General features: G+C 49.1%; 1 protein-coding gene across 6 annotated transcripts in view; it reads left to right on the top strand.

Annotated features, from left to right (window-relative positions):
- The window catches only part of MPRIP (myosin phosphatase Rho interacting protein), a 164581-nt gene that overhangs the window by 66194 nt on the left and 79644 nt on the right, over positions 1-18743 (top strand). The window lies entirely within an intron of this gene.

Genomic DNA, 18743 nt, shown 5'->3' with positions numbered 1-18743 from the left:
ACACTTTAACGCGGTTCAATTAGAGGCGGCACCGTATCGCGCCAAGCCGCCAGTGTGATCACAGCCAATCTCAGGATCTCCTGGCTATTCTTCATACAATGCCATATGATAATTAATTAACTAACAGGATGGGACATCCCATGAATAGCGCAAATAGGGTTTGGACGGCAGAAATATGAAAACAAACATAAGTCTCAAACAGAGCTCAAACAAAGCATAAGCTTTTTACATGATACGTTAAATGGTGTGGGAACGACATAGTCTCGTACATACCTGCAGTGATAGGCCCAGCCTACCTCGCAGGGTTGTTATGTGGATAAAAACCAGAGGAGAATGATGTAAGCTGCTTTGGGGTCCCCACTGGGATGAAAGGCGGGGTATTAATAAAGGTGGGGTATAGATAGCAATACAGTAGCATAGGCCATAGTCCCTTTAGGCTAAGAGACTGCAGCTGATTTGTTTATTTATTGGCTTCCTTTAGACTCCGCTTTTCTCCCTCGCCAGGGATCCAAAGCCACTTGCATAGTTCTCCTCTCTTCTGTTTTATACTCACAACAACCCTGGGAGGTAGGCAAGGTTGAGAGGGAGTGAGTGGCCCCAGCTCACATGGCAGAGCAGGAATTTGAACCTGGGTCTCCCAGACCACAGTCCAACATTCTGCCTCGTTACACTGTGGTTGGTTTTGTTTTGGAGACAAGCCTCCACTGTCTCCCGTTTTCTTTGAATACGTAAGAACATCAGAAGAGCCCTGCTGGATCAGACCAGTGAGGGTCCAACTAGTCCAGCATCCTTTCTCACACAGGGGCCAGCCAGTTCCTCTGGAGAGCCAGCAACAGGGCATAGAGGCCGGGGGCCTTCCCCTGATAAGAACCTCAGAAGAGCCCTGCTGGATCAGACCAGTGAGGGTCCATCTAGGCCAGCCTCCTGTTTCAAACAATGGCCAACCAGTTCCTCAGGAGATCCAACAACAGGACATAGAGGCTGATGCCTTCCCTTGATGTTGCCTCCTGGCTCTGGGATTCTGAGGATTAGTGCCTCTGAATGTGGAGGTTCCCCTCAGCCACCATGGCTAGTAGCCATTAGCAAACTTATTCTGCATGAATTGACCCAATCCCGTTTTAAAACTGCTTATACCTGTGGCCATCACTACAACCTCTGGCAGCGAATTCCACATTTTAATCACTCTAATCAAGTGGAGAACTCCAGGCTTATGACGAATTACAGTTTGGTGACACATCCGCCTAGGAAATAACGACAAATTGTAGTTTGTTCCTTCTGATGCAACCGGGATCCTGCAGTTTGCAACCTCGGCCGGTAAGCAAGAAAGAAGACGTACGTGTTCTTTGCATCTTGTCTCAACAAATCCTTAGAAACTGCGAAGTCTTTGAATCCCAGCATATGAGAGTACACAGTGGGTTCTCAGCTCGTTTGGCCCAGTGAAGAGCTCATTGGAAGGGGCAGTTGTTTATAGCTTGGGTTTCAATTTGGGAATCTTTGGGAGCGGTGTTCCCTGTCTCACATTCCCTAATTTCAGAGGGGAGCTGTGTTGGTTTGCAGTAGAACAGCTCGATTCAAGTCCCAGGGTACCGCAGAGACCCAACAAGATTTTCAGGGTATGAGCTTTTGAGCCTCAAAGCTCACTTCATCAGATACATGTAGGAATGGACATCCCCGAGTCCTTATATCCCAGTCACACTCACTCAGAGGCCTTAAAGAGCCACCAGCTCCTCGTTTCTGTTTCCCAGTCAGTAGTACGAGGACAATAATTCTAACCAGCTTTACAGGGTTGCAGTACCGTATTTTCCTGCGTATAAGACTACTTTTTAACCCAGGGAAATCTTCTCAGAAGTGGGGGGTCGTCTTATACGCCGGTACGCCAGAAGCATCAGCACAGCTCTATATTTTAACTGGAAAACTCTATATTTTAACTGGAAAAGTTGGGGGTCGTCTTATACGCCCAGTCGTCTTATACGCCGGAAAATACGGTATTTTAACCTCATAATTGTGTGTACTAGACCTTCTGATTTTTGTTTTGCTTTCTTCTAGGCATATTGGGCATGTGGGCTGGGACCCAAATACAGGTTTTGATGTAAGTGTGATGGCAAGCCTAATTCCATTGCCCCGGCATCGGGGCCTGGGGGAAACCCCCCCCCCGCGTGTGCGTCCCCCGGAAGTGACGTCGCACGCTGGGGGCGGGGCGACGCCCCCAGCGTGTGACGTCACTTCCGGGTGACGCACACGCGGTGCGAGCGCGCACGAAGAGGACACCGTCCGGGAGCCCCCCGCTCCCGGACAATTTGGATTTGGCAACCCTACTTCCAACTCTAACATTCTATGATCCTACGTACACTGAAGCACAGAAGGTGGTTTTACCAAATGTAGGGTAAAACTTTGAGGGGGGCACAGTCACTCTCCAGAGATTTTACCTCAGTTCCAATTATCTGCCATCTTAGGGACTAGAAAACTTGACATAAAACAATGGTAGCCCCTGATCGCCATCTCACTGGAAAACATGGTTCTTACTTTCCTTGTTGGCCCCAGATTGTTGGGGAGGAAATGGCCGCTGTCTAGTTTGCGAACTCCATTGCATCCTTAATCTTTCGGCTCTTGGTTCCTCCCAAGACATAAATCTTGCCTGACTTCAGTTGCTGTTGAGTAGTAGGAATGGACATCCTCAAGCCCTTATATCCCAGTCACATTCACTCAGAGGCCTTAACAGACCACCAGCTCCTGGTGTGGCTTGGTTCACGATGTCCACAATGTGCGGTGCCATTTTAGCAGTTGAGTTGGGCGCATTTATACCCTTCCCCTCCCCCTGCGTGGTTTTAATCTGCTCATGGGAGTGCTCCCACTGCTTGTAGGGGGAATTCTTTTGCACGGACTGCTCCCTCCATAGAGGGTTGCCAGCCTTCAGGCCTCACAATATATTGCCAGACGACTGTTGTCAGTTCCCTCACAGCAAATGGCTGCTTTGGCGTGTGGACTCTATAGCATTATGCCCCGCTGAAGTTCCCACCCTCCCCAGACTCCATCCCCCAAATCTCCAGGTATTTCCCAACCCGGAGCTCGCAACGCTATCCCTCCAGGAAGTGGATCTGGCAAATTTGCCCCAAATTTAATCTTCTGTTCACAAACCTCTCAGACCAAAAGACAAGTCTGTTCGATGCAGTGATGGCAACCAGTTGAACAGAGAGCAAGATTCACTTTCCTGGAATAATTATTTCTTTAATCATATTATATCTTAATCTTTTAAATTGTTATGGTTACATGTTGTGAGCCGCCCTAAGCCCACTTGCAGGGTAGGGTAAAAATCAAATACATAAATGAGATAAATATAGGCCCTCAAAACGCTCTTGGGAGCTTACAAAGAGATATTTCTTTCATTTGTATCACGGCTTTCTTCCCAGTGGGGACCCAAAGCGGCTGGCAGCATGGTTCTCCTCTCCTCCGTTTTATCTTCACAACAACCCTCTGAGGCAGGCTAGGCTGAGAGACTGGCGGGCCCAAGGTCACCCAGTGAGCTTCTGTGGCAAATAATTTAACTGAGGGGAGTAGAAAACAGTGTCTCAAAAAGGAATAACACAAAGCACTGTGATGCGGCGGCCATTAAAAGTGCTGACACGGGTCTTCTAAATCTGTCTTAAAAACCATTAAAATGATTAAAAAAACATTTTAAACCATTAATGGGACCTGTAAAAAGCAGCTGTTGGGGGTGGGGGAAGCTTGGATGTTTTCCATTTGGGAAAGATGTGGAATGGGACCAGTGGTACAGTGCTTGGATGGTTTCGGTTTTTGAGGAACAGAATAAGGAGAAGAGCAAATATCTGTGTGAGACAAAAGGGAATGATTTAATTGGAATTTTGTGTATTTTCTGAACCTAAGATTATGGGATAGAAGCTTTTTCGAGCAAGGTTCCCCAACCTTTCTGAGCATCCTAACACAGTGTGGTGGGCACAGCAACAAAATGGCTGCTGCAGCCCACCTTCGGTCACACAGTGAAGATCCTTCTGCTGCAGAGGCAGCTGCCGCCAAAGGAGTGTCTTTCAAAAATCTGCACAGCCAATCACAAGCCTTGCAGGAGAAAAACCCCGCCTGGCAGGCCCATAGCCACAGTAGGGCATTTCATGGCACAGCCCCCCAACTTCCTGCCAAGGCCCCATGACTTCCTTTCAGCCCAGACCCCCCCCCAACTCTTTGGCAAGATGCGGCAGCTGCTGTGAACTCCCCCCTGGGCCGCTGGGGCTGCCGGTTCTCCTTGCCTCCCCCCTTCCTCTGGGCCAGGCCCCGCTCCCTGCCCCTGCCTCCGTGGCTCGGCATGATTCCATCCCTGCTCGGAGGCCAAGGAACGGCCTGGGGGCTTGGAGCTGCAGAGGGAGAGAGAGAGAGAAGTTGAGCCGTTAATTAAATTACCTTTAATCGAATTAGCCAGTGTCCCCCGAGGAATTAAAATGCCCCTCGACTTAGAAATTCCTGGCTACGGGCCTGCCACCTGGCCCTGTCCACTTTCTAAAACACTTGCTGGGTCCGGGGAATGTGTTAGCGGGTGCTGTGGTGCCCCTGGGTACCACGTTGAGGACCCCTGTTTTGGAGGGTATGGCATAACCGCACACCATTTTAGAAGAGGCATCTTGTCATTGAATCGTGATACGAAAACTCCTCAGCTAGTGCCTACTGAATTTGCGAGGGCTTCAGTGGAAAATATATTTTTTTAAAAGGCTGTCTGATTAATCGGGGACATCTTTCCCCATCAATTCACTGTCATTAATCATTACAGACTTAATTTCTCAAGCTTCTCTGCCTCGAAGGCTAGAAACTTGGAGAAAGAAAAAAGCTTGAGGAAACTGTCGAGGCCCAGAATTCGTTTGCACGAATTTTTCCCATGGCAATAGCTGAGTTCCCTTCTCTCATTCGTATTTAAATTCTTCTCTCTTTTTTTTTTCCAGTGTACCTAAAACACCTTGGTCTAATGCTCCTTATGGACTGTTCCCGCTACTGTTGCAGTCTGTGTGCTGATCATGCATTTTTAAAAAAATCTTTCTCTATTCCCACCCATCCACGTCTGCACTCCTTGCTGGTGTTTCTTGCAACATTTGCTTCAGAGGTTGCATGAACGGCAGAGTTTTCTGAAAAACCTTTGCCTCCAGGGGTCTTGGTTTTAGGCCCTAAGCCACTTTTGCGAAACACCCTTCCCGGAGACCCTCTACCGCATTATGCTCCTCTCCGCTTTGAGACCTGGCTGTGGGCTTCCAGAACGTGTTGCGTAACAGGCAGGAACAAAAGCCGTGGCTGATACTCATTGGGGGATGGATTGTCATGGATACACTTGGGTTTTATGCGCAGTTGGTTTTCATGCACTGTGAGAAAGCATCTCACGGTAATGAGGCCAAGGGAGAGAGAACTCTCCACGGGGAGTTCATCCACCGGCTGGCACGACCCATCAGACGCTTTTTCGGAACGTTACACCACAAGATGCCCGTTTTATAAATATTTGCATATTTGTTGGAAAGCTCGCACTGCATGGGTGGGAACAGAGAGCCGAGAAAGAGAGCCCAAGGGGAGCAGGATAGTAGATTATTATGGGAAGGGAGAAATGGGCAGGGCAAAATGTAAACTTTCAGGGGAGCCCTGCAAAAGAGCTGCTGAATTTACAGCCATGTTTTGCGGGTGGCGTCAATCCATTAATTTTGCGACGGGCGCCTCCTCGCCACTTCTGTTTTTAAAGGTTTGTATGCCTCTCTAAAAGAGGGGCATGGAGTGCGTTTAAAAAGAATAAGCCTTCGCATTACTTCCAGCTGTAGCTGGAAATTCATGTCACCCTTGCGAATAACCCCATCAGTTTTAGTAACCCACAAAATTATTTTCTAGCCCACAGGCAACTACATATTGGTCCCTCCTGTGAATGTTCCAGGCCTCAAAAGAGGGGAGGGAGAGAAGTTGCTTTCGATGGGGATGAAAATGGTACCACCTGCTCGCCTGGCAGAGATTTCTGCTCGCCGCAGGTGACCAGATGAGTGGATATTTGAGAATCCACAGCATGTTCAAGTACTGGGTGGTATTGGGCCCTGGGGAGGAAGACGGGGTGGTGTAGTGTAAAGGACCCCACAAGGGATTGGAAGTGTGTATCCAGATTTGTGGATTAGGGGGTATGGTACGAGATGACCCACATCCCCTTTTACTTCTTCACCCAAAAAGTGATTAACACATGGAATTCACTGCCACAGGAGGTGGTGGCAGCTACAAGCATGGACGGCTTCAAGAGAGAATTGGATAAACATATGGAGCAGAGGTCTATCAGTGGCTATTGGCCACAAGGGATAGATGGGAACTCTGGGGCAGGTGATGCTCTGTCTTCTTGGTGCTTGGGGGGGCAGCAGTGGGGGGGCCTCGAGTGTCCTGGCCCCACTGCTGGACCTCCTGATGGCACCTAGTATTTTTGGCCAGAACGTTGGACTGGATGGGCCATTGGCCTGATCCAGCATTGGCTTCTCTTATGTTCTTATGTACAGAAAGGGTATTCCATGGTGTATCTAGCCTGGTGTCCTGTTTCCAAAAGTGGACAATGAGATGTAAGTAGTCAGGAGAGAGCCCTCCCCTGGTGATATCTCCCCAAAATCTGACAACCTGAAGCATTCTGCTGCTCCACTTGGAGGTCCCATGCAGTTATTTGCCACCGTTAGACCTGTTCTCCCCTCCTCCGTAAAAGCTGCACTGCTAAAACATTGGAAGTTGAGCGAAGGCTGTACAGCATCCTGAAATGGTTCGGAGACCCTGCCCAAATCAGTCCAGGGGACTTGGGGTGGGAGAGCCGTGCAAACGGCGCAGGAGGCTGAATTCAGCAGCGCAGACTTGGAGAGGGGTGGTATGGCTTTTGAAGAGGGGGCCCAAGGGGAGAGGAAAACATTGGGGCGGGGGAGAGCTTATTACGGGGGGGGACTGCAGCTGCGTCTGGGAAGGAATTGTTTAAATTTTGAGTTTTGATGGGACGGGGGGGGGGAGCACCATTGCTTCAAAATGGATTTCAGCTGAATGCCTCATGGGAGAGTTCCCATATAAGGTCAAAAAAGCCACATCGGTTGGGGGGGGGGAGTCCTGTTTTAGAGAGAGGGTTTGTACACAGCCCCCTTTTTGTTTGCACGGTAGCCTAATGCAAGCTGGGGAGAGCTTTTAGTTTTGAAAGTGGGAGGATGATTCCCTTTCACTCCCAAGTGATATGCATCTTCCTAGGTGTGGACTCGGCTCAAACTGGTAACACGAGAAATTCCCGTGAGCCCAAAGTCTCTACCTGCAGAGGAGGCTGCTGGCTGTTTCGCTATACGAGTTGTTCCTCTGGCCTTTCCTCCTTTGAATCAGCCCTTTGATGGGAGAAGATAATTGAGACCTGTATCTCTGTTGGGTATGACAGGAACATTCAGTTGCTTCCAGTTCGAGGGTGCTGAAGGGGAGGGTGCCTGTTGTGGCTCTGAGTGCTTCTCTGGCCTTGTCTCTTTTCCCATCGGTCTCTCGATTGAGGTCTGTGTGTTTGAGTAAGTTTACTTTGCCTCTGCACTAAAAGCGGATCCAGTCGCTCCCAGCACAGTGGTGTGGCAAAATGTCCTCGGAGGAGGCTGCCTGTTGCCCCTCTTTCCTTGGATTTAAGAAAGAAAGGGTGCATCTGATGTTAATTCTGCGGGGGGGGGGGGGGAGGGCATGGCGTTTAGGCTAGCAATAGCGGCTGCTGGTTTCAAGGTCCCTACCAAACCACACCGTGTCTCAAGTGCGAGAAGAGTTCTTTTTCTCTCTCTCCCTTTCTCTGAGAGAGCTGATGGAGTTAATCGGAAGAAATCCTGGCTCGGGAGGCAGCCTACCTCTCCCGCTACCTCTGCACTCTGAACTGGCCCCGTTTGGCTGTTTAGACTTGCTGTCTGCCTTGAATAAACTCTTAAGCTTCTTTTAAAATGTCCCCTGGCTGAACTCGCCATCCCGGTCGGTGAAATGCTAGAAAGAGAAACTCGTCACCATCTCCTTTCCTCCGGCAAAAAGAGAGAGAGAGAGAGAGAGATTTTGGTTCTCCTTCAGGAATGGTCATATGAATCAGTGGTCCTTCACATCCAATCCTGGGGATTCAAGCTAGCAACAGCTCTTTAGAGTAGGGTCCCCAATGTGGCGCCTGGGGGCACAACCCCTTTCATGGCACCCACCAAGTATTTTTTAGAAAGTGGATGTGGCACCTACTCAGCAGGGCCTCTGACTGGCTGCGCAGGTTACAAGAATATTCTTTCAGCAGTAGCTGCAACCACAGTGTTTGTTCTGTTATCTCTCTCCTTTTTCCTGTGTACTTTTTAAAAAAACTCCTATTGCCTCCTGTATTTGGGCTTCTTCTCTCTGTGTGTTCCCGCCTTCTGCAGTGGCTGTTCTGTGGCTGGCTGGCTCCTCCTGCAGTGGCCATTTTGTGGCTGCACCCACCGCCCAGGGTCAGAGTTCTAAAGACAGCCACAGAAGAGAAGAAGGCTGGGGACCCCTAATCCCGGAGTCTTGGGATAGGGAATGGTCTTTGCCAGCAGCTATTTTACTAAGGACATTTTACATGGAGATACCAGGACCCATGCTCCCTCTAAGCTGTGGAGTCTTGTGAGCAAAAATTCTACTTTGTGAGCTACTGGCATTAAAATTGTGAGCGAGCGATTTGGCTCCTGCATAAATTAGTTTGCTCTGGAGCCATCCTTCCTGAGCTGAGACAAAAATGTGTGAGCCAGAGGCTACAAAACTCTGAGCTAGCTCACACTAACTCAGCTTAGAGGGAACACTGACCAGGACTTGAACTTAGAGTCTTCGGCCTGCTGCGCAAAGACTGTACCACTAACCACAGCCCCGCCTGTCTCTGGCCATTTGTATTTCTTTCCAAATTTTTCAATTCGGGAGTACAATTTTTTGTCTCCTGCAATCTTTTCCTCCCCCTCTTGCAGAATTTAATGTGGGGGTTTTTTTTGCTGCTGTATGGAAGGGCGATAGGATTTTCCCTTCCAGCCACCTGCAGGTGTAGGCCAGGGTGGGTAGGGATGCCAGGTCTGGGTTAGGAAATGCCTGGAGGTTATGGAGATGGAGCCTGGAGAGGACAAATTCTGGGGAAGGGGCTTCAGTGGAGGATAATGGCATAGAGTCCACCCCCCAAAGCAGCCATTTTGTCCAAGGGAACTGACTTCAGTTACCTGGAGATCATGTGAAATTCCGAGAGATCTCCAGGCCCCGCCTGTAGGTTGGCAACTCATTTAGGCAGTCTAAATGCCAGACGAACACACACACACATACACACACACACACACACACACACACACAGAGGCATTAGACCACTCATAATCCGAGGGCCCTTCCTACACGTCACATTTTTCCCCAGATACATTCACAGATTGGGTCACATGTAGCTTTTAGGAGCGCCATAGTTCCCGGGCATGTGGGGGGCCAATTCAGCTAGGGACCACGGTGTACTGGGAGAAGGATCTTATACCCACCCCCATGTTATTTTCCTGCCTTGAGACAACTTGGGTTGGGGGGCTACTTGTCCCATTGGGAGCTGCCCGTCTACTGCTGGGGTTATGGATCAGCTCACCCAAATGAACGTTTTACCTGCGTACGCCCTCAGACTTACCCTTTCTTTCCCTGCCTAAAGGAAACAGCAAGTGGAAACTATACCAAATCATGGCCGGGCTGTCTACGGGCAGAGACTCGGGCACCTGATTCAGTCCATCGGCTGCCAGTTGGTCATCTCTCGTCTGCAGGAGATGCGATTTCCCCCTTTCCGGCGGCTGCCTGCCTGCCTCTGGTCCATTATCCCCTTCTGCTCGAGTCGGCTGAAAGGTCACCTGCCGGCTCACGGTCTAATTAATAACTCCAGGATCCTAAGCCCGTTAGATGATACGTGAAAAGGTAATGAAATCCGTTGCCGAGGCAAGTGCCGGCTCGTGCTGTGAGTCTGCTGATGGGCTTGGGGCTGAGAAGGACTGCAGAGGTGGTTATCCATGAGAGTCACCTGGCAGTGCCAGAGGACGCTGTTGTACCTCCCTTAACCCTGTCTCAGCACTGCCAAGTGGGAAGTCCCCCACCAAGTGGTTTGACGTAACTGGCGTCTGCCGCTTTAACCCTCCGTAATACCCACGGCTGAACTACATGTGACTAATTTCATTTTAATTTAATTTCACTTCAGTTATATACCCCCTTTGTCCCAAAGTGGCTTACGTGGTCTTCCTGTTCTCCATTTCATCCTTGCAGTGATCCTGTGCAGTAGGTTAGGCCAAGAACGTGTGACTGGCCCAAGCTCACACAAGCAGAGTGGGGATTCGAACCTGGCTCTCCCATAACTGGATCGCCTGATGTATGTTTTTATTTTGTGAAGGTGCTACATGGGAGTGGGGTTTTTTTGTATGAACATAAGAACATAAGAACATAAGAGATGCCAATGTTGGATCAGGCCAAGGCCCATCCAGTCCAACACTCTGTATCACACAGTGGCCAGAAATACCAGTACCATCAGGAGGTCCACCAGTGGGGCCAGGACATTAGAAGCCCTCCCACTGTTGACCCCCCCCCAAGCACCAAGATGACAGAGCATCACTTGCCCCAGAGCCCCTATCTATACCTTGTGGCTAATAGCCACTGATGGACCTCTGCTCCATATGCTTATCTAATTCCCTTTTGAAGCCGTCCATGCTTGTAGCCGCCACCACTTCCTGTGGCAGTGAATTCCAAGTGTTAATCACTCTTTGGGTGAAGAAGTACTTCTTTTTATCCGTTCTAACCCGACCGCTCAGCAATTTCATGGAGTGCCCACGAGTTCTTGTATTGTGAGAAAGGGAGAAAAGTACCTCTTTCTCTACCTGCTCTTTCCCATGCATAATCTTATAAACCTCAATCATGTCACCCCTCAGTCGCCGTTTCTCCAAGCTAAAGAGCCCTAAGCGCCTTAACCTTTCCTCATAGGGAAAGTGTTCCAACCCTTTTATCATTCAAGTTGCCCTTTTCTGCACTTTTTCCAAAGCTATAATATCCTTTTTAAGGTGTGGTATGATATTTATTTATGTTTTTCAGTGAACAGTCAACAAGGAACATTAAACATGAATCCAACAACAATACAGTCTATATTACATTATTAACATGAGAAGCAAAATACAGAAAATACATTTAAAATCGTACTGAAGTATATTCATTCAATCGATTGACTAAAATAGGTCTATGATAGCATATACATTCTAGGACATATGATGGGGAAGGAAGTAGGATAGTGCCTTGAATAACTTCTAAGAATAGTTATACAACTGATAAAGCAACTAAAAGGATAATAAGTTCAAAGAGCCAGTTTGGTGTAGTGGTTAAGTGCGTGGACTCTAATCTGGGAGAACCGGGTTTGATTCCCCACTCCTCCACTTGCAGCTGCTGGATGACCTTGGGTCAGTCACAAGTTTTGTCAGAGCTTTTCTCTCAAGAGCAGTCCTTGAAAGAGCTCTGTCAGCCCCACCTGCCTCACAGGGTGTCTGTTGTGGGGAGAGGAAGGGAAAGGAGTTTGTAAGCCACTCTGAGACTCCCAAGTGAAGGGCAGGGTATGAATCCAATTTCCTCCTCCTCCTCTTCTTCTTCTCCTCCTCCTCCTCCATAACTAGATCTCCGGATGTATGCTTTTATTTTGTGAGGGCACTACATGGGAGTATTTTTGATCAGGCCTGGTACCCGGATGGAGAGGGCAGCGTCACCGTCTTCCCTTGGCACTGCTTCGCAAACTGAATTTTTTTTATTATTTATTTACATGTGATTTCTATACCGCTCATGACCCCTAGTGGGTCTCAGAGCGGTTTACAAGTAGACTACGTCAGTAGTCGAATCCTACCTAGGGCGACAATTTGTGCGGGGAGGGGTTGCCTAACAGCACCCAGACGGTGGGCTTCTCTCCTTCTTGGCGGCTCAGGCGCAGTCTCGGTGCTCCGGCAAGCGGCGACCATCGGCGGGCTTCAGGTGGATCCTCCGTTGGTGCGCACTGCTCAGGACTTTCCTCGCCGCCGGTTCTCTCTTGCTGCCGTCGCCATCAACCCTCCTGGCACAAAACCAGGAGGAGGGTGCCCCCCACCTCTAAGGCAGGTACCCATTTCTCTACTTGTAGTTACTTTCGAGCCGCTGGTTTGGCGGGAGCTGGGACTGGGGCCGGTAGCTCACTCCGGCCGCGGTGGGGATTCGAACAGCCATTGTGGCTGTTCGCTATTGATTTTACTGGCAGGCGTTTAACTGCCTGCGCCACCGCTCCCGATAAGTCAAGTTGGTATTAGTTTTTTTTGGGGGGGCAGAACACCCACATTATGTCTGCTTTTTAGGTTGAAAGAGAAGGTTGGCCCAAGATTAATCAGTGAACTTAGTGGCTGTGTAGATATTTGGAACCCCGGTCTCCCCTTTTAAGCCCCGCCGCTTTATCCACTACGCCAGGGAGTGGATCTGTAGGAATTACTGGAATTCTGAAGACAAAGAGTGGGCGGCACCACAAAAGGGCTGCTGAATAGGTTCCCAACACCCACCACTGCTCAGTAAGGCAGTGGGAGGAGAAATAAAGGAAAAATTAATGTTGTGCCAACATTGTTATGTCGCTTCTGTTGCGAACCTGAAAGTGACGGCATCATGCCCAGGCCGGATAATCCTAGAGCGTAGCTCTGGCGTGATGAAGTCACTTCTGGGTTTGCGCCACAAGTGTGTTGGCATAACACCAATGAAGCCCCCCCCCCCCCCGATCTCAGTGGTTGCCAACACTTAGCTGGTGATCCCGGGGCCTCTGCAACTGCAAAATGGCTGCCGTGTGGGGGAGCGATCACAAAACATTGGACGAGTCCAAGCCCAGCATCCTCCCATGATGGAGGAAATGGTTGTTTTTTCAGCGTGTGGTCCCTGCAGACACACAGGCGATGTTTCCTGGATTCTTCCAAAGCATTTCCTGTTTTAATTAGGCGGAAGAAAAGCAAGTTCAACTAATTGCTTTGGGGTAGGAGGGAGCGGGTGCCAGGAAGCCCGTTGGCGGGGGTGCCTGTGGGCCCCTCGCTGGGGGGGGGGGTCACTGCCCCACGCTGTAGTTAAACAACGTTTGCGAGTATTCGAAATAACTCCCGCAGGTTCACTCTGAAATCTGTAGAACAGTGTTGGGAGGCAGCTGGGCTGAAGGCTACCCAGGGGGGAGTTTGTAGCTGGGGTGAGATTTGAACTTGGGACTCTTTACAGGGATTGTGTCTCTTGGCTGTGTTTTATTTTTGTTTTATTTTGTCCTTTGCTTTGAGTGTGGAGGTGAGGCACAGATGTGCATATTTCAGGTTTTTATTTTTTCAGTTCTGACAGCTTACTTCGGGTTTTAGCTGCAGAGGGTAATTAAGTAGCAAGCACTTTGCAATCTCTTCGCTTTTGCAACAGTGGCGGTGGGCACACCCTGGCCTCCCCCTTTTTTATACCAAACGCCATAGGCTTGTGCGTGCCGGATAATTATGGCCATCTCGGCGTAGTCCTTCGCCTCGGTTTAGGAGATGCCAAGACGGCATCTCGCCTCTTTGCATCCTCCGCTTTCCTCTCGGGCAGATGAGTGGTTGGCAGAGGTGCACCATTTGGAATGGTGCCTGGCGAACACAAGGCTCACAGAAACTAATTGGTGGGCGTTAACCTATTTCCCATGGGAAACAGGCCCACGTGCCATTTGGAGCAAGTGCTAATTAGTGTGCTTGGCAGTTTCCCCCCCCCCCCGGAGGAAAACTTTAGGATTTGAGGTAAGTGTGTGCAAAAAATACCTCTGGGCAAACAAGCCCGCAGGTTGCTAGTCCACAACGAGGTTTGTGACCTAGTTTGCCTCTGCCTTTCCCTGTTAGGCGTGGGCGGCTCCTCGTCTGCCTGCAAAGCAGAGAGGAAAAGAAGCCGTGCTTGCACAAGTTTAATTTCCTAGTCACTTGGAGGCGATACGTACTCGCCCTGGGTGAACAGGCAAGCAAGTTTTTATTTACAAGCTTAGATAAATGCTGAAAAGGGAAGGCTGTACTGCTCCCTCTTGTGATGGTTTTAGTAAAGGTTTCTCTTGCTCAAAAGCCAGTCGGATCCGACTCTAGGGGGTGGTGCTCATCTCCGTTTCAAAGCCGAAGAGCTAGCGCTGTCCAAAGACGTTTCCGTGGTCATGTGGCCGGCATGACTAGACACTGAGGTGCACAAAACACTGTTACCTTCCCACTGAAGCGGTACCTATTTATCTACTTGCAATTTCTTGCTTTCGAACTGCTTGGTTGGCAGGAGTGATGGTTTTGGCTAATGGGAGATATTTATTGAAGAACCTGGTTAGCATGTTCAGACACATGCAGGGTGTTCTTCACAACACCCCAGCAAGGCAGGCCGGTGTTAATCTCTTCAGGCTGCAGGTGGTGGTTCTTCTCTCCAGCTGTGGTAGAAGCTTAGGGTGGAGAAGAGACCTGAACTGGGCACGATCCACTCCTCTTTCTTGGCCCTCAAAGCGGTGCTGGATAATTGGAGTCTCCACCACTGTCCGGCTTCTCGGCATCTGGCTCCTTCATAAAGTTATTTTGCATCCTGTCCAAGCTCGGAAAGTTTTACGACGATTTATCAAAATGGAAAGTACAGTTTTTATTCCCCCCCCCCCCATTTTTTTTTTTTTTTGCCTTGCCAAGACTGGGCAGGCGGTGGGGGCGTTTTAAGTGTGTTAATACAGATTGGCCGTGCCCAAGGGAAATTCTGATGAAGCATCTTCTTGGCTCGGTTCCCTCCCACGACACTCTTAGCGCCGTGATCTCTGGAGCACGCAGCTGCGCCAGACTGATGTAAACAAAGCCTGACGGGCAACGGTTTGCAACTGGCATTTAAGAAAGGGGGGGGGGGAACGAGATGAAGATAATCCAATTTTCTGTCTTAGCCATAAACCGGCGTTTTCCTGAGGCAGCTGATTCATTTTTCTGCATTAAAATCAGAAGTACATCTTGCTTTCGAACCTGGAAAGGTTTACTTCTGAAAGTGCAAAAATAAGAACTAGGGAGTCCGCTTCCTATGTCTCTGCATGAGTCATTGTTCTCTGCACGCCCCCTGGTTGAAAAGAGGTGACTTTACAGCAGCCGCTCACTCTGAGACAACAGCATGTTGCCCTCTGGATAGTTATGCTGCGTCTCTGTTTTGGGAAGCAACTGCATGATCTGGTCAGACTCAGGGCAAAGCTGAGGTGGAATGGAAGGCAGGAATGTGACTCATGCAGATGGACACCTTTCTCTTTTGGTGGGGTAGTCGCTGGAGCAGTGTTGCTCACAGAATATTAGGCAGTTCTCTTGAGGTGCTCTCTGTTCGCATGTTATTAATGTCCCGGTCACAGAATCAGGGGGTATGGGTTTGATTGCTAGGTGGCAAATAGCATGCTCTGCACATGTTCAGAAGCCATTACTCTTCACACCCCAATTTCTGGAATGTTACCAGGATAGCTGTCCAGTTACCAAAACTCAGCACAGCTGCCTTCAAGAGTCAATTTATATTTGTGGCATCTGCCTACTGGGTGAATTTTTTTTTTTAATGGGGTTGTTTCCTATTAAGTTGAAAAAAAATCGGAGGGATTTGAGGATAAATTTCATATTTTTGACAATAGCATCCTAAAATACATATTATGAGGGAGAGACTGGGTTTGGGGAAAACAGGAGTAATGCGCACGGTTCTTAAAAATGAGTTAAAGGTAATTTGAAGAAATAGAACAACCGTGCGTCTTTAGTGAGTGAAATCTGTTCTGAAGACTGAAATTTCGGCGTCAGGGAACCAGAGCACCAGTGGGGACCCAAAGCAGCTGACATTGTTCTCCTTTCCTCTGTTTTATCATCACAACAGCTCTGTGGGGTAGGTTAGATGGAGAGTATGTGACAGGCCCAAGGTCACCTGTCAGGCTTCCACGACAGTGAGGATTGAAACCTGGGCCTCCCGGCTCCTAGTCCATCATTCTAATCGCTGCACAGTGTTGGTTCTCGCTTGCCTTGAACACACAGGAAGCTGTTTCACCCTGAATTCAGATCCTTGGTCTTTCAGAGTTAGTATTGCCTACTCAGACTAGCAGCGGCTCTCCAGGGTCTCAGGTGGAGGTCTTTCCCATCACCTCCTTCCTGTTCCTTGTAACTGGAGATGCTGGGGATTGAACTTCGGACCTCCTGCAAGCCAAGCAGATGCTCTACCACTGAGCCACACCCCCTCTTTACAGTTCTCCAGGGTTTTAGGTGGAGGTCTTTCCCATCAAATACTGCTGGGTCCTTGTAACTGGAGATTGAACCTGGGACCTTCTGCGTGCTGAGCAGATTCTCTGCCACTGAGCCACAATGCATTCCTAGGAAGTTCTGCCTGCGTGACCTGTAGGTTCGGTAGTGTGGTGGTACCAACAGGTTTCAGAGCAGCTTCTTAGCTCCACCTCTTACCCTTCAGACTCCACCCCTTGCTCAAAGGCTCCGCCTCCTCTCCATGGATGGATTCCCCCCTCCCTCTTACACCCATATCTGAAGCCTGTATACCAACATTAAAAGCTCCCTTCTTGGGGCGTAGGCAATTGGTTTCAATCAGGCATTTTCGTCCACCGCTATTATATGCCTTGCTCTGAGGAAGCCGGGCTTTTGTATGAACTGTTCAGCAAATAGTTAAATAGTTTGGGCTTTGTTGGGGGGGGGGAGTGAATTAATTCACTGCGTGGGAGGCCTGTACTCCCTAGATGCTTCTAACAGCCATTCCTTCCATTTGGAGGAGACAGCGCAGTAATCAGATGAAGCGGAAAGGGCTTGTCTGGATGGATCCGGTCCCTTCTGGCTACTGTAAATGGCCTCTTTTGCAGTTCTGTTTTAGGGCACGTGGACTATTTTCTTTCCCCTTTTGCCCATGAGGCCTGTCTGGATTCTGTATCTGATGCAATATCTAGTGGCCGGTTTGCGTCCCCCCCCCCCCCCGCCGTTTTTTTTTTGGGGGGGGGGGAGAACAGGACATTTAATACAGTTGTGGCTGCCCTCACTAAACTGTGTTCCGAGTTCTGTTCTGTATCACGAAAAATTGAATTCTTTCATCCTGTGCAGATTAGACAAGATCTGTAAATGTGCATGTGTTTTTGTGGCAGCAATGCTCCCTCTAAGCTGTGGAGTCTTCTGAGCAAAAATTCTACTCTGAGCTGCTGGCATTAAAGTTGTGAGCAAGTGATTTGGCTACTGCATAAATTTGCTCTGGAGCCATCCTTCCTGAGCTGAGACAAAAACGTGTCAGCCGGAGGCTAAAAAACTGTGAGCTAGCTCACACTAACTCAGCTTAGAGGAAATACTGGCCAGCAGATGTACAGGTTGTAGAAGTTCCATCCTTACCCCCTGGAAGTTCCTCCTCTCCTCTCCTTGACTAAGTTTACTTTACTTTTATTTACAAGATTTATACCCCACTTTTCTGGCCAAATAGGGCCACCCAGGCAGTTAAAAACATTTGTATAATCCCATTTCCCTCCCGTCCCACGTGGATGATACATGGGAGAGCCAGTGTGGCGTAATGGTTAGGAGTATCAGACTCGGATCTGGACAGACCCAGGTTCGAATCCCCACTCTTGCCATGGAAGAACGCCAAGCGACGTTGGGCCAGCCACTCTCTCTCAGCCTAACCTACCTCACAGGGTTGTTGTGGGGATAAAATGGAGGAGAGGGGGAGGATGTAAGCCGCTTTGGGTCCCCACTGGGATCGTGGCTTGCAAGGGCTCTGTCAAACATAAAGTAGCAAAATGAAATGCAGAACCATCAAGCCCAATTATGGCACCGGAATAAACTTCAGTCCATTCTCTTAAATCGCCTCCTAAAGCCTATTTGCATTAATACAGACCAAAAAAAATCACACACTGATTTTAATTTCATTATTTATTCTTATCGATTTTATTGGATTTATATCCCGCCTTCCCCGCAAGCATACTTAGAGCAGGTCACAACCAGTGTTCCCTCTAAGCTGAGTTAGTGTGAGCTAGCCTCCGTCTCACACATTTTTGTCTCAGCTCAGGAAAGATGGCTCCAGAGCAAACGAATTTATGCAGTAGCCACATTGCTTGCTCACAACTTTAATGCCAGCAGCTCACAAAGTAGAATTGTTGCTCACAAGACTCCACAACTTAGAGGGATCATTGGCAATGCTCCCTCTAAGTTGTGGAGTCTTGTAAGTGAAAATTCCGCTTTGTGAGCTACTGGCATTAAAGTTGTGAGCAAGCGATTTGGCTACTGCATAAATTTGTTTGCTCTGGGGCCATCCTTTTCCTGAGCTAAGACAAAAATGTGTGAGCTAGAGGCTGAAAAACTGTGAGCTAGCTCACACTAACTCAGCTTAGAGGGAACAGTGGTCACAACAGTTAAAATATGGACACAGTAATAAATCCAATGCAAGAAGAAAATCGTAAACAGTTACAATTTCTAAAACCAAGGGCACCTCTCGTGCTGGACCTGTCTGGACAAAGATGACCCACTCAACAGATGCCATCTCTACAAAGGGCAGTTCATTTGGGCGGTATAGCCAGGGGAGGCCAAAGTGTTTAGACCTCCTCTGCCTTAGCCAAAGGCCTGGCGGAACAGCTCCGTTTTACAGGCTCTGCGGAACTGCATTAAATCCTGCAGGGCCGTGATCTCCAGTGGGAGCATGTTCCGCCAGGGCGGAGAATGCCCTGGTCAAGGCTAAGTGGATGCCCTTCGTGCCAGGAGCTACTAGGAGATGTTGCTTGGCAGACCACCAAGCCCTACGGGGCA

Source organism: Gekko japonicus, unplaced genomic scaffold, assembly GCF_001447785.1.
Source record: "Gekko japonicus isolate JY-2015 unplaced genomic scaffold, Gekko_japonicus_V1.1 scaffold136, whole genome shotgun sequence".
In the NCBI taxonomy this organism is placed as follows: domain Eukaryota; kingdom Metazoa; phylum Chordata; class Lepidosauria; order Squamata; family Gekkonidae; genus Gekko; species Gekko japonicus.
Note: the sequence above shows the minus strand (reverse complement) of the source record. Positions and strands in the feature narration are given on the sequence as shown.